Below are 12,730 nucleotides of genomic sequence, written 5' to 3'. Positions count from 1 at the left end.
GACTTAATTTGCTTCCAGAATTTAGAGGTGTTATTGAGATTTTCAGATACATTTTTTAGATAATAATCTGATTTTGCTTTTCTGGTCATGCTTGTGCATTTATTTCTTAAAGTTCTGAAAGCAGTCCAGTCAGCTGTAGAATTTGTGGCTTGAGCTTTGCCCCATGCAACATTTCTTTCTCTGATCATAGAGCTTAAATCTTCAGTGAATCATGGGTTATTCCTCCCACTAACCCTAAATTTCTTTAAAGGAGCATGCTTATTACAAATAGCTGAAAAGGCATTGTGAAAATATTCCCAGGCATGTTCCACATCAGGTATCAGACAGACAAGTTACAGTTGTACAGATCATCCGCCTGTTCATTAAAACGTTTAAAACACCTTTTAAAAACATAACGAGGTTAATGTTAAGATGTAGTACATCATGAAGAGAGGAAATAGTTTCTTTTGTAGCGGAGGGTGGCCTGTAACAGCCAACAATAGTGAGGTGTGTGTCCTTGAATAAATTTGCTTTCAATGCCAGTAGATCAAATTGTTTGACTTTACTTACTGACAATGTCACTGAGCTTAAAAATTTTGATTTAACATATATAGCAACTCTGAACGATCTGCTCTAAAAATATTATAGCCATCAATAGCAATCATTTTATCTGTTATTGTTGAATTTAACCAGGTTTCTGATAAGACCATGATGTCCATATCTGTTGCATCAATCTACACTCTTAGCACGTCCGCTTTTGGAAGGAGACTTCTAACATTAAAATGCATAATTCCAAGTGCAGATCTGTTTTTGAAGTTGCATGGGGAATATATATTTTGTAGTGAGTCAGGCCCAGGATTTGGCTGTACGTTCCCAAATAACAGCAAAAGTAGTAAGACAATAGATTTGGTATTCACTGTGTGTTTTTCATCACAATCTCTGGCTGACGAGTGTGATGAGAGTCCACGTTGCACAGTAGAGTGGTTATTTAAGGCGTTCACTATTAGCAGTTGTAACGAGGGCCTCACTTGTGTTAGATGAATGTAGAGTGTTTGTTGCTGAGCAGGATGGATAAGCAGGTGATAGCTGCATGCGTCCTTAGTTGGAGAGTTAAATGCTGTGTCATTAAATGCTGTGAGTAGTAAAAATAGTAAAAGATGCATTGTGCTTTCATAAAACATAGGCTAAAGGCTCCAAGGGCTCACTGCAGAGTTTTGTGAATCTTGTGGTAAAACAATCCTGAGACGCTTCACTGGTCCAAATGTGTTGATCAACACGCAGGCTTTCAGTGGTCCGTGAAAATTGTTGTGATTAAATCAATACTGAGACGCTTCACAGGTGCAATGCGTTAACCAGCACGCAGCATCAGTGATCCTCACATCAAGTCCGCAGGTCTTGCAGGAAGAGCATGGCCAAGCTAAATCCAAGCTATTGTTGCACCACTACCGCCCAGGTGTGGGGGGGATAAACTAGGCCCAGACCTGATCTGATGGCACCAAAGTGATCAGTTTGGGTCTTTCAGCAGATCATTAAAAAAATCAGCAGGCCAGTGGCAGTAATACTTCTCCTTTTAGGATAGATTTAAGTATAACAAGACACTAAACAAAGACACTCGATAAACTATGAGTTTCTCGGAAGAGATTACTTTCCTTGGTTAGGTTTTGCAGAAGCCAGGGACATAAAATAACACATATATGAGTAACTCAGCACAAGCACACAAACGAAGAACCAGGCTGGTGGCGGCCATCTTGGATTCGCAAGTTGATTGATTTTATAAAATCCATCTCATCTTAAAGAGCTTATTATGCTACTAGAGCACTACGCTCCCAGAATGCAGGGTTACTATTATAACCCAGCAGAGCAATTTTTTGTCAGGTTATGTTACTGATCAATCTGACGAAATGTGTAGACTTCCGACAGTTTGCCTGCTGCTGATTGTGCAGGACAGCCGCTGGTTTTACAATATATTAGCATCAGTAGCTTGTGACTTAGTTTCTTGCTAAAACCTATGTTCGCTGCTACGTCTGCAAAGTAAGATAAAGTCAAAGTAAGCATTAGTGCCGACTTTGGTCAAGTGAATTCCTGACAAAACTTACGACTAATGAATTTGATGGCAGCACATTGTGTGTGTAGGCCTCATTTACACACATCGTAGGTGAACAATTCCAGCTATTAAAATGACATCATCTGTATTTGATACTTGATACTGCCGCAGGAAGGTGCAGACACATTAGCATCAGTCTCTGAGAACATTTGATCTTTCTCCCGTTCACTTCAGTTGAAGCCCTAACTATGAATTGAGGAATGTGTTGCTGTTTTTCAGCTCTGGCGGACTGCGGACCAAATTGATCAGCCAGTAAAAACAAACAGTGATGCACTGTGTTTAGAAATCACTCTTAGATAGTAAACTGTCACCACATGACATGTAACATCACGTCCTTTTATGAGGCTTAATGTGGGGCAATTCAAAGCTAGTGAGACTGTACCTTTACAGGAGTCATTAAGGTCAGAGGTCATGCTCAGCTATAGAGAACAGCAGCCCTTCAACAAGCAGAGATCTTGGATGCAGTTAAAGCTCCAGTTTTGTAAAAAAACGTTTTACATATTTGTTAAAACTGTCACTATTTCAACAGCAGTCGGTTATAATTTAACTTTCAACCCTTCTGCGTCTCTCTTTGCTGCTTGTATCACTCCGCTAAGCCCGTCACACCAAAGCCACAAGAAGGGGCCGGTTGCCTTTCGAAACTTCATCCCAAGTAGGGCTGCACGGCGGGAGTATCGCCAAGACCGCGGCCCCTTCTCACATCGACTCATCTCAAACACATCCCTCCAACGCTTTGCAGCTCAGGTCAGAGCGCCCCAGGTTTCAGAGGCTACTTCACCACTGTGCCCCCTCAAAAGTTATTCTCCAATGTTTGTGGCATCTCCCTCTCCATCTGTGTGCATTCTTATCCATTAATGCATTTTACTAACTCGACTTCTTCCCTCTCTTGTAGTTTACAGTTACAGTTGTTTTACTTTTCTGTGTAGATATTGCATTGGGCTGTGTCTAGACCTGCTCTATGAAAAGTGCAACGCGATAACTTCTGTTGTGAATTGGCCCTATTTAAATTAAATTGAATGTAATTGAACAGGTTGACCTCGAAGCCCGGCGTGTTGTGTAGTGTGTAGCACTGTTTACACTGTTGTTGGCAAAGGAGGAATGGGCAGTTATTTCACTGCTGCTGGTTGTTTCTCAGACGTTGCACTGCAGATAAGGCGCTCAACTGAGTGAGAACATGGAGGGGGGCTGCACAGCGTGTGCACGAGCAGTGATTGACACTGCGTTAAGAGACTGAGCCTGGCTCTGATTGGTTGTTTTGACCCAGGAGTGGTGGATTCAGTGGAGCAGTAAGAGGAGCCAGAAAAAAACTTCTTTTTTCACAGATTAGCTGTTAAGATATACTGATTTCAGCAAATATGCCAAAAAGTTAAAAGAATTCCCTGCTGCAGCTTTAAGGGACACCTCAGCGGGGCTGATACTGAACACAGAGATCAGGACTTGAGCTCAAGAACTGCCACTCTAACCAAAGGGTCTCCCAGATATGTTGCTTTACAGTAAGTGAAGTGCATGAACCAGTATTTTAATATTTTGTTTTGTGCTGTGTCTACACTTCTAAAAAGCTTTTAACAGGTTTAAGTAGTTTTGTTACCATTGTAGTTCCATTAAGGGTCAGTGGTGACAACAAAAGGGTCCAACATTTGTGTCTCAAAAATCATGGATAACAAACATGCGATGAAACGCAAAGGTGGTGTTGAAAAGTTGAAGGAGGGAAAAAAAAGTAGAGGGAGGTTCAGCAAAGCGCCTTAAAATTACAGACTTTTCTTTTGGTGCTACTTCTACTGCTGCCAGTGGAGACGTCAGTGACCTTTATTAGTATACAACTAGTATACTAATAAAGGTACTAACATCCTGACATTATGTACTAATATTAAACACTACCATTATAATTTTTTCCTGGTAAATTACTCAATTCAAAAGCAACAAATACATGTACATCAGTACTGTTGACTCTTGCCATACATTTTCCATGCATTTTGTATCAGCAGAGTGAGGCCAGTGAGTTTCTGCAGCAATAAATAAAGACATGTACTAGTCACAAGCTTGAGAGTTTGTGTATTGGTATTATTTTATCTATTTGTAGTGCAGATAGAAAATAAATTTCAAATACGTTTATATGATAATGGCCTGTAGAGGCCTGTTGTTGACCTCTAGTGGTTGATTTTGGGTACAGGCAGTAAAATTTGTGTCTTGCCTGGCTCTTGCAAATTGGTGGGTCCAAATTTTTATTGCATCAATTCTCTCTTGACATTTAAATCATGGGTGCATGGTCCGGACAGCTACTAGTCAGGGCTCATCTGAGAGCTAAATAGATGTTTCTTGTTTTGAAAATTCATTTAAATTGCTCATTTTGTGAAGTACTGTGCTTGAATAAAATGAAATGAAAAGAATGCAGGAATAAAGGTTTGTAAAGACCCAGCAACACCAACAAATGCTTAGTCTGGAGAGTGGACTGACCAGGGACAAATTCCCGGGCCACCCCCCCGCCCCAGTCTGCACTGGGTAAGTTCTTATGTTGATTTGTTCAAATCACATTCACAGATGGGTTGTCACTAACACAGTTTTGCAAAGGTTATTGATTACCTGCCTTTCCCCTCTGATGTGATGCCTTTCCCTGAACATACAGAATGTGCATTTTAGAAGTCAAGTGATATTTGTAAATGAAATGTGAATTTCTATTTTCATGCAGCTTTCTACTTCTGTTCCACTACCTCTCAGAGGGAGATATTGTACTTTTTACTGCACTACATTTGTCTGACCACTTTAATCACTAGTTACTTTTTAAGATTACGAATGTGTGACTCCAAATGTGTTGATTTTGAATATGATTTTTTTCTGATAAACTGAAGGATAAAGTTTTTCCTTTAAGAGTTGAGAAAATTATCTTACTTCTTAATCTAAATAAACTTTTAAAACTGACCTTAGATCAGCTGGAAACAGGGCTGTTTTTCTGGGCTCATGAATAGTTGACTTTAGAGAAACATGGTTCTCACAGAACAGCGATGCTACAAACACATGATGACCTTATAGACCATGATGCATTGCTGCAGATTAAACTACCCAACAATGTATAGTAGTAGTATTAAGTAGTTAAAATTAGCACAACCCTGCAGCAGTTTTATGCAAGATTCAAATTAATGCTGCAGGAATATCAATCTTGTTGCATGGATGTTGCACAAACTGCTCAAAATTATGGATAACGCTTCTCATCCTCTGCACAAACAACCGGTCAGACAACAAAGTATCTTCAGTCTGAGACTCCTTTTAACATACCTCATGCATGTTTTGTGTAAGTTGTCTATCTAAATATATATATATATAGACATCTCTTAATCCAAAAACATACAAGTAAAACACTGACAGGGAACATTTACTACACTATGAGTACTTTTACCTTTTGGTACTTTTAAGTCCATTCTGCTGATAATACTTACATAGTTTTTTACTTTAGTAACATTTTGAATGTGGTGGAGTATTTTTTCAGTGCAATATTATTACTTTTATTTAAGTGAATGATTTGAATACTTCATGGTATTGGTACATGGTGCCATGGCTGACCGTGACAAAGTGTACACACACTTGCACCCTCAGCAGTGTTTTAGGTGTTACTTCAAAGGATGGCAGTTTAACTGCAACAACTGACATAAATAGCCTATACGTTAGCCTACTAGTGTATCCCTCAAGCTACATCAGTTGGTAGGTTACATTTCCAAATGTTCTGGCATTTTTACCTTAACTTTTATGCAGAGAAGATGACTTTATGAGAGTCTTTACTGCGCAGCTACCTAATAGGCCTAACATATTTCTACATCAATGTACATGCAGAACAGGTTTTACTATATGATCGTATATGTATTATTTTAATTTAAATACATGCAAATAGGATAGTTTTTCTAGGTGGAGATCGGAAATATCCGAGTTCCAAGTTGCCTGGAACGCAGCATTAGTTTGTTCCCTTTTACTAGGGTTATTACGGTAGTGGCACGCTGACCACGCCCCCTCCGTTTACCACTGTCTATCCAGGAAAAATAGTGCACCACAGTGCAAACTGCCCTCTTGTTGTTGTGACTGACCGGAGACACAACTGACAGGTGCGTGGGAATATATACATTTAAACATGTTTCTGCATTGTCGTGTAAGTATTGAAGCTAGCTAACGTTACGTTAACGTACGTTAGCTAGCTGACGTTAAATGTAGCCGTTATTACCTTAACTGTAACTCTATAAGTTTTACTAAATTAACGCCTTCTCTTATTGCGCTCGATTGTGCAGCTTTGCATCCTAATATGGGAAAATACAGCCGCCAGTTGTTTCCAGACAACGAATGTCAAAAGTCTCGGTTTTAACGTCACCTTGCGTAATGACGAATGTACATCAAACCCATTCTTACGTTCGACACCAGCATGACCTTCAGTGCAATACTTGCTTTAGTAAAAATACAACCAGAAGGCACCGCACACCTACTGGGTGTTGTGGTGGGGGTACTAAATGAAACACAAGTTAAATATGTTGCTTTCTTAAATAAGGTGCCATCGGTAAAAACCGAATTGTTAAATGGTTACTGAAAATCTGTGGCTTCGCGTTATGTTAATGGGGGATAACGAGACGCTAGGCAACATTAAACTGCCTCTTTTTTGAATGGAGTCTGGTCGCAAACGGGACGTTAGCGTTGCAGGTTCCTGCATCACAGTGGCGATTATTATCTCCCGTCGTCTCGATGTGATGGTACGTTTGTCAGTCTGTGTGTCTCATCGAGCCGAAACGAGGTGGGAACAGTTTTATAAATAGAAAGTGTGACATTAACAGCAGGATTCTTGACCTTGTTGGGGCGAAGCTCTGCGCATTCCCCGAGTCAGGGGTCACTGACTCTGGATGCGTTAACCTGCTCCACTTGTTACACAACTGAACCCAAAAACCCAAAGCTTTCAGGAGTTTGGTCCTACGTGCAAGTCTGTAGTAACAGAACAAACTGTCATCTGTTAGTTGTGGATGTCATCTCACAATCCAGAGGCTAAAATAGTCAGTAATAGATTCTGATTACTGAAGTAAAAGTTGTTACCCCACTACAAAAATCCTCCATAACAAGTAGAGCTGCAACAATTAGTTGATTAATCGATTAACTTAGTTGTCAACTATTAAATTAATTGCCAACTATATTGATAAAACGTCCAAATTCTCTGAGTTTTGCTTCTTGAATGTGAATATTTTCTGGTTTCAATTATTAAATTATTCTCCAAATAATCTGATATTTGATTAATCACTTTGAATTCTTTTTAAAGTGAAAAAAATGTCCAAATTCTCTTATTTTTGCTTCTTGAATGTGAATATTTTCTGGTTTCAATTATTAAATTAATCTCCAAATATTTTAATAATCAGTAAATCACTTTGAGTTCTTTTTAAAGGGGAAAAAAATGTCCAAATTCATTGTTTTCAGCTTTTTAAATGTGAATATTTTCTGGTTTCTTTACTCCTCTTTGACAGTAAACTGAATGTACTGTGGACAAAAAAAGGCATTTGAGGATATCATCTTGGGCTTTGAGAAACACTGATCATCATTATTTAAAATTTTTTGGTCCAAACAACTTATCCAATAATTGAGAAAACAATCAACTGATTAATTGATAAAGAAAATTACAGTTAGTTTTTCCCTAATAACAATTAAGTTAAACTGCACAAATATCAACAACATTTACTAATAGTATCAAAAGTAAATACTCATTATTAGGGGTGTGAGATCAAATTGTGACGGGAATTCTTGTCAGGTAAATAACTCGCAAGACTTTTTTTTTACATGCTGTCAAGCCACACATTCATTTTCTCACGCAGTGAAATACAAATGTACAACTGATAAGTTAAACTCGCGGAGTTAATCAACTCCGCCCAGCTGATTGACACCGGCATACGCTGTGTTAGGAATCCAGGAACCCACTCGCGCTGTGAGTCCAGACAGCTGTGACGAGTGGTAATGTAGGCCTAGCTGGTAGAGTTTTGCAAGATAAACATCTAAAAACTGAAGCAACCTTGCTCTGTTTGGGACTGTGAGCTGCACTTTATCAGAGCTGCTGAAGTTTACGTGTGTGTGTGGATTTGTGGTGAGATTTATGCCTGATCACAAGTGTTTCACATGCAGCATGTAGTCCCAAATTGCGTCGGTCAAATGGTCTGAAGGGTCACTGAAACGGTCAATAACGTAATGCACAGCAGAGTAAAGTGCATTTGTCTGGTAATATTAGGACTTTTGTCAGAGAACAGATATGTGGGAGAGATTCTGAAGGTGCAGAATGTTTTGACCATGAGCAGAAAAGCTGCTGAAACACAGGAGCCTTTAAAGTCCAGGAGTTTATAACTAAATTAAAATGTAATAATTTATCCTTGAGGTGAAAAGGTGCCACAGTCACATTTGAAGAGGTTACTTCCCCAAACAAAAGACACAAAGAGGAGGGAAGAATAAACCATGACTCAGCAGGGAGGATATTACATAAGTTGATCTACAGGAGAAACAGATCTGAAAGCTGCACTGAATTATATTCTGTTGTAGTTAGGCTATAGATTTTGAATCATCACCTGAATTTTGTGTTTCTCTTTGCGCAAATAAAAAAAAAAAAAAATCACAATAAACTGGAGTAGAAAAAAATCATAAGAATGCAGGAAATAAATAATTAAAAAATAGTGTTAAAATCACGTCTCGATCTCGTGGGTTATGTGTCTCGTCACACCCCTACTCATTATGCATAATGGTCTTTTTCAGAATCTTATATGATTGTGTTATCATATCACTAATGCATTAATATGGATTTATAACATGCAATTAAGCAACATTATAACTGTGTCTTTGGTAGGGCTGCTACTAATTATTATTGTTATAATGTGTCGATTACTTTCTTGATTAATTGATAAGTTGTTTGGTCTATAAAATGTCAGAAAATGGTGAATAATGTCGATCGGTGTTTCCCAAAGCCCAAGGTGACGTCCTTAAATGTCTTGTTTTGTTCACAAGGTATAAGGTACAAAATAAAATATGGTAACATGTAAAATAAAACAATACAGTTATTTAAATACATACATTTCACAGTGCATTTTTTGAATTTGCATGGGGTGAATGTAAACAGCAGCAAACAGATGACAGTATGAAAGTTTCATCTTCACAATAAACAGTCTGACATTTGGGAAACAGAGTCCATCTTGACTGCGTTTGAGTCCTCCTCCTCTCATCTTGCCTGTCTTGCGCTGGCAGCTTGGAACATGGACCAGCTGCCGATCTTGTTTCCTCTCCTCTGAGCGATCGCCGCTGTCTTTTCCTCTCCTCTGAGGATCGCCGCACCCGCCGTGGTGCCTGCTGCTCTTTAATCCAAAAACCCCGTCTTCATCTTCCAATGACGGTACTTATGTCAGAGGTAACACATGTTTTGGAAAGAAAGCCAGAAAAAAACTGATAAAAAACAAAAGTGTAGTGAAGAAACCAAACAAACCAAAGATATTAAGTTTACTGTCATAGAGGAGTGAAGAAATCAGAAAATATTCACATTTAAGAAGCCAAAATCAGAGAAATTTTAAATTTTCTATTTTTAACTTTTTTAAACTTTTTTAACTCTTAGTTATAATAGTATAGGGTTAATTAATAGTTGATCATTTATCGATTAATCGTTCGAGCTCTAGTATTGGGTAGTTTAATCTATAGCAAAGCACCATATTTTAATACAATATAAAGCACAGTATTTGTAGCAATAGTTTATTTACCTCTGAAATGTAGTGGAGGATGAAAGTATGAAATTGAAAAAACTCAAGTACAGTATAAGTTTATAATGTGAAAAGACTGCTGCGTAAAAATAGTTACTTTCTGTCGCTGAAAATGGTTGTTATGGGTTTATTATTATTTTTCCGCTTGTCAATATGGATCATTTATTTTGGGTCAGTCAGATTACATACTGTAAGTCAGATAATCTATTTTTCACTCAGAATCTTCCAAGACTTGCTGCAGTGATGCCAGATGTATAGAAAACATAATTTTTTAATTGCAGTTCAGTTACTAAAGCTGCAAATTTCAGTAAAATAAAATGTACATTTGAAGTTTAAATGCTCCAACTTTTGACTTCTGAGCAAAGTTCGTTCCCCAAATCAGTTTATTACAGCAGCTATTGTCTGTTGAACTAAAATAAATACTTCATGTACTTCCTCATGTTATGTTACAACAGTTTGCACAACGCCAGTTTGCAATATTTGCCAAACTCGTGCCATTTATGCCAGTCATGTACTGTTGATTCATTTCAGCCTGTGAGTGCAGGTCATTTTGGTCACTGCATGTTTGGGATATGTTGTTATGATTTCTCAAACATTTTCACTTTGATTTTTTTTTTGTTGATTTAATGCTATTTGGGGATAAAACTGGATTTTAAACCACCCCTTTAAGTGAAAAGTGAAAGCGATGCCATCTGCTCCCTGCCTACGTCTATGGGGGATACTAAGAAGGAGATGAATGGACTTTCTACTAACATAGCGGAGCTGGAGCAGAAGGTCATTAACCAAAGAGAAGACTGTGCTGCGAGACGGGGTAAATGACATCGATGCCTACAAGAGAAGGTGGAATTTAAAGATATCTGGTGTCCCAGAACAAGAAAACGAAAACGTCAAGATGACCGTTATCGATTTACTGTCTAGAGTCTCGCCGGGAATCAAAGATGCTCTCCATAACTCCGTGGATGTCGCGCACCGCCTTGGCCCCAAGAACAAAAAGCAACAACAGCAGTCCGACCCAACCGCAACCACGTCGTATTATTGTGCAGTTCTTATCACGCACACACCGGGATCGTGTTTGGGCAGATGCAAAACACTCAGAGGTCCTAAAACACAAAAGAATCAAGATCACAGAGGACTTAACACAGCAAGTACGAGATGCATGAGCCAAGCTGTGGCCACTTGTGGAGCAGGCGAGAAAAGAAGGGAAGCTGGCCGGCTACAGTGGTCCATTCGCCATCATCGCTGGAAGGAGGATTTCTGCTCAAGATGTGACCTTTCCTTCTGTGACCTTTCCTTCTGTGACCTTTCCTTCTGTGACCTTTCCTTCTAGTTCATCCTTAACTGATAGCAGGAGACAGCCCTCATGTTTCGATGCAATCTTTTGGGTCCTTACGGATAATTTCCGTTTTTCCTTTTTATATTTAACCTTATTTAATTTAAAGGGTATTCTCATATTGCACGGCTTATTAAGAAAAGTATTCAGCAAGCTTCCCCCTTAAGTTCAATGTCCTCCGTAAGGTTGGAGCATTATAGTTTTTTGCTGTCGTCCTAGGTGGAGTGCAGCACAACTTAAGACAGGGGTTTATTATAAATCAGTTTTGCACTTTTTTCCACATCTTCCAAAGGTTACATTCTAGAAGTAAGTAAATTTGTGTTTTAGTGTTTTAGTGTTATGTCACATTTTTCTCTTTCTTGCTTTTCTCTTAATGTACGAGGGATATGAGAGATTACTAAAAGAAAAGCCTTGTTCTTGTTTTGTTAAGCTCAAAAAAGGGACGTATACTTTTTACAAGAAACACATTCATGTCAGAGAGATGAAACTTTTTGGCGTAATCAGTGGGGGGTAAAGCTCTCTTTTGTCATGGTTCTAGTCATTCAGAGGGCATTATGACTTTATTTGGTCCTAATTTGGTTCTATAGACTCGATACTCTCTCCTGAAGGTTGATGGATTGTCAGTGCTATTAAAATTAATGATTTAATTATTATTTTAGCTAACATTTACGGTTTTAATAGGACCACCCTCAATATCACACTCCTTCAGGATTTATCTGCCAAGATACTCACTCTAAAAGCTAAGTTTTCTTCTGCCACACTTCACATCACATTGGTGACTTTAATAAGGCCCCAGATTTATATATCGACAGGTTTCCCCCTACACGTCTTTTATACTCAAGTAATATCCATCCTGCTCCTCTTACAGACCATGCTGGAATTGATCTTGCCCTGTCTACTGCAAACTCCCGAAACTTAATTCCTCTTTTCTGCAACAAGCCTCCTTTTGTTCAGGCATTAGGGAAATTATAAAACCAGAAATGACATCTCCTCTATTTCTAAATGGGAACTGTTTAAATTTGAATGTAGAAAGTTTTCAATTAAGTTTGGCAAACAATATTCAAAGGTTAAAAAGACAAGAACTTCTAAAATTTTTAAAGAAATAAATGATATTTTAAACATTCCAGCTCCTAATAATGAAGATAAAATAAAATTACACTATTTAAAAGAAGAGCTAAATATGCTTTATATTGAAAAAGCAAAAGGGGCATTTGTCAGATCAAGGTCAAAATGGCTGGAATATGGAGCAAAAAATTCATCGTACTTTTTTAGTTTGGAAAAGAAGCGTGGCGAAACTAAAAAGATTTCTTCACTAATTGTTAACCAACAGTCTTACTTCTGATGAGAAAACAATCTCAAACTTCGTCTCTGAGTTTTATCAAAAACTATATACCTCCTCTTTTGATCCTCATTCTTGCCGCTCTTTTTTTGATAAGGTTTATCCATTTATTCCTAAATTAAGAAAACGTTGAAGTATGTGAAAATCGTTTAACTATTAGTGAACTGGAAGCTGTTATCCATAAAACTCCATCCAATAAAAGCCCTGGTCCTGATGGGTTGCCATTTGAATTTTATAGAACTTTC

At 38.2% G+C, this 12,730-nt stretch overlaps 1 protein-coding gene across 1 annotated transcript in view; it reads left to right on the top strand.

Moving 5' to 3' along the window:
• The first annotated feature begins 6,067 nt into the window (after positions 1 to 6,067).
• agla (amylo-alpha-1, 6-glucosidase, 4-alpha-glucanotransferase a) overlaps positions 6,068 to 12,730 on the top strand; it is a 57,181-nt gene continuing 50,518 nt past the window's right edge. Inside the window, exon 1 of the mRNA XM_046051367.1 lies at positions 6,068 to 6,171. The gene's annotated coding sequence lies outside the window, so the exon portion shown is untranslated. The remainder of the gene's footprint in view (positions 6,172 to 12,730) is intronic.

Source organism: Micropterus dolomieu, linkage group LG06, assembly GCF_021292245.1.
Source record: "Micropterus dolomieu isolate WLL.071019.BEF.003 ecotype Adirondacks linkage group LG06, ASM2129224v1, whole genome shotgun sequence".
Classification (NCBI taxonomy): domain Eukaryota; kingdom Metazoa; phylum Chordata; class Actinopteri; order Centrarchiformes; family Centrarchidae; genus Micropterus; species Micropterus dolomieu.
This window is presented reverse-complemented; position numbering and strand designations above follow the sequence as displayed.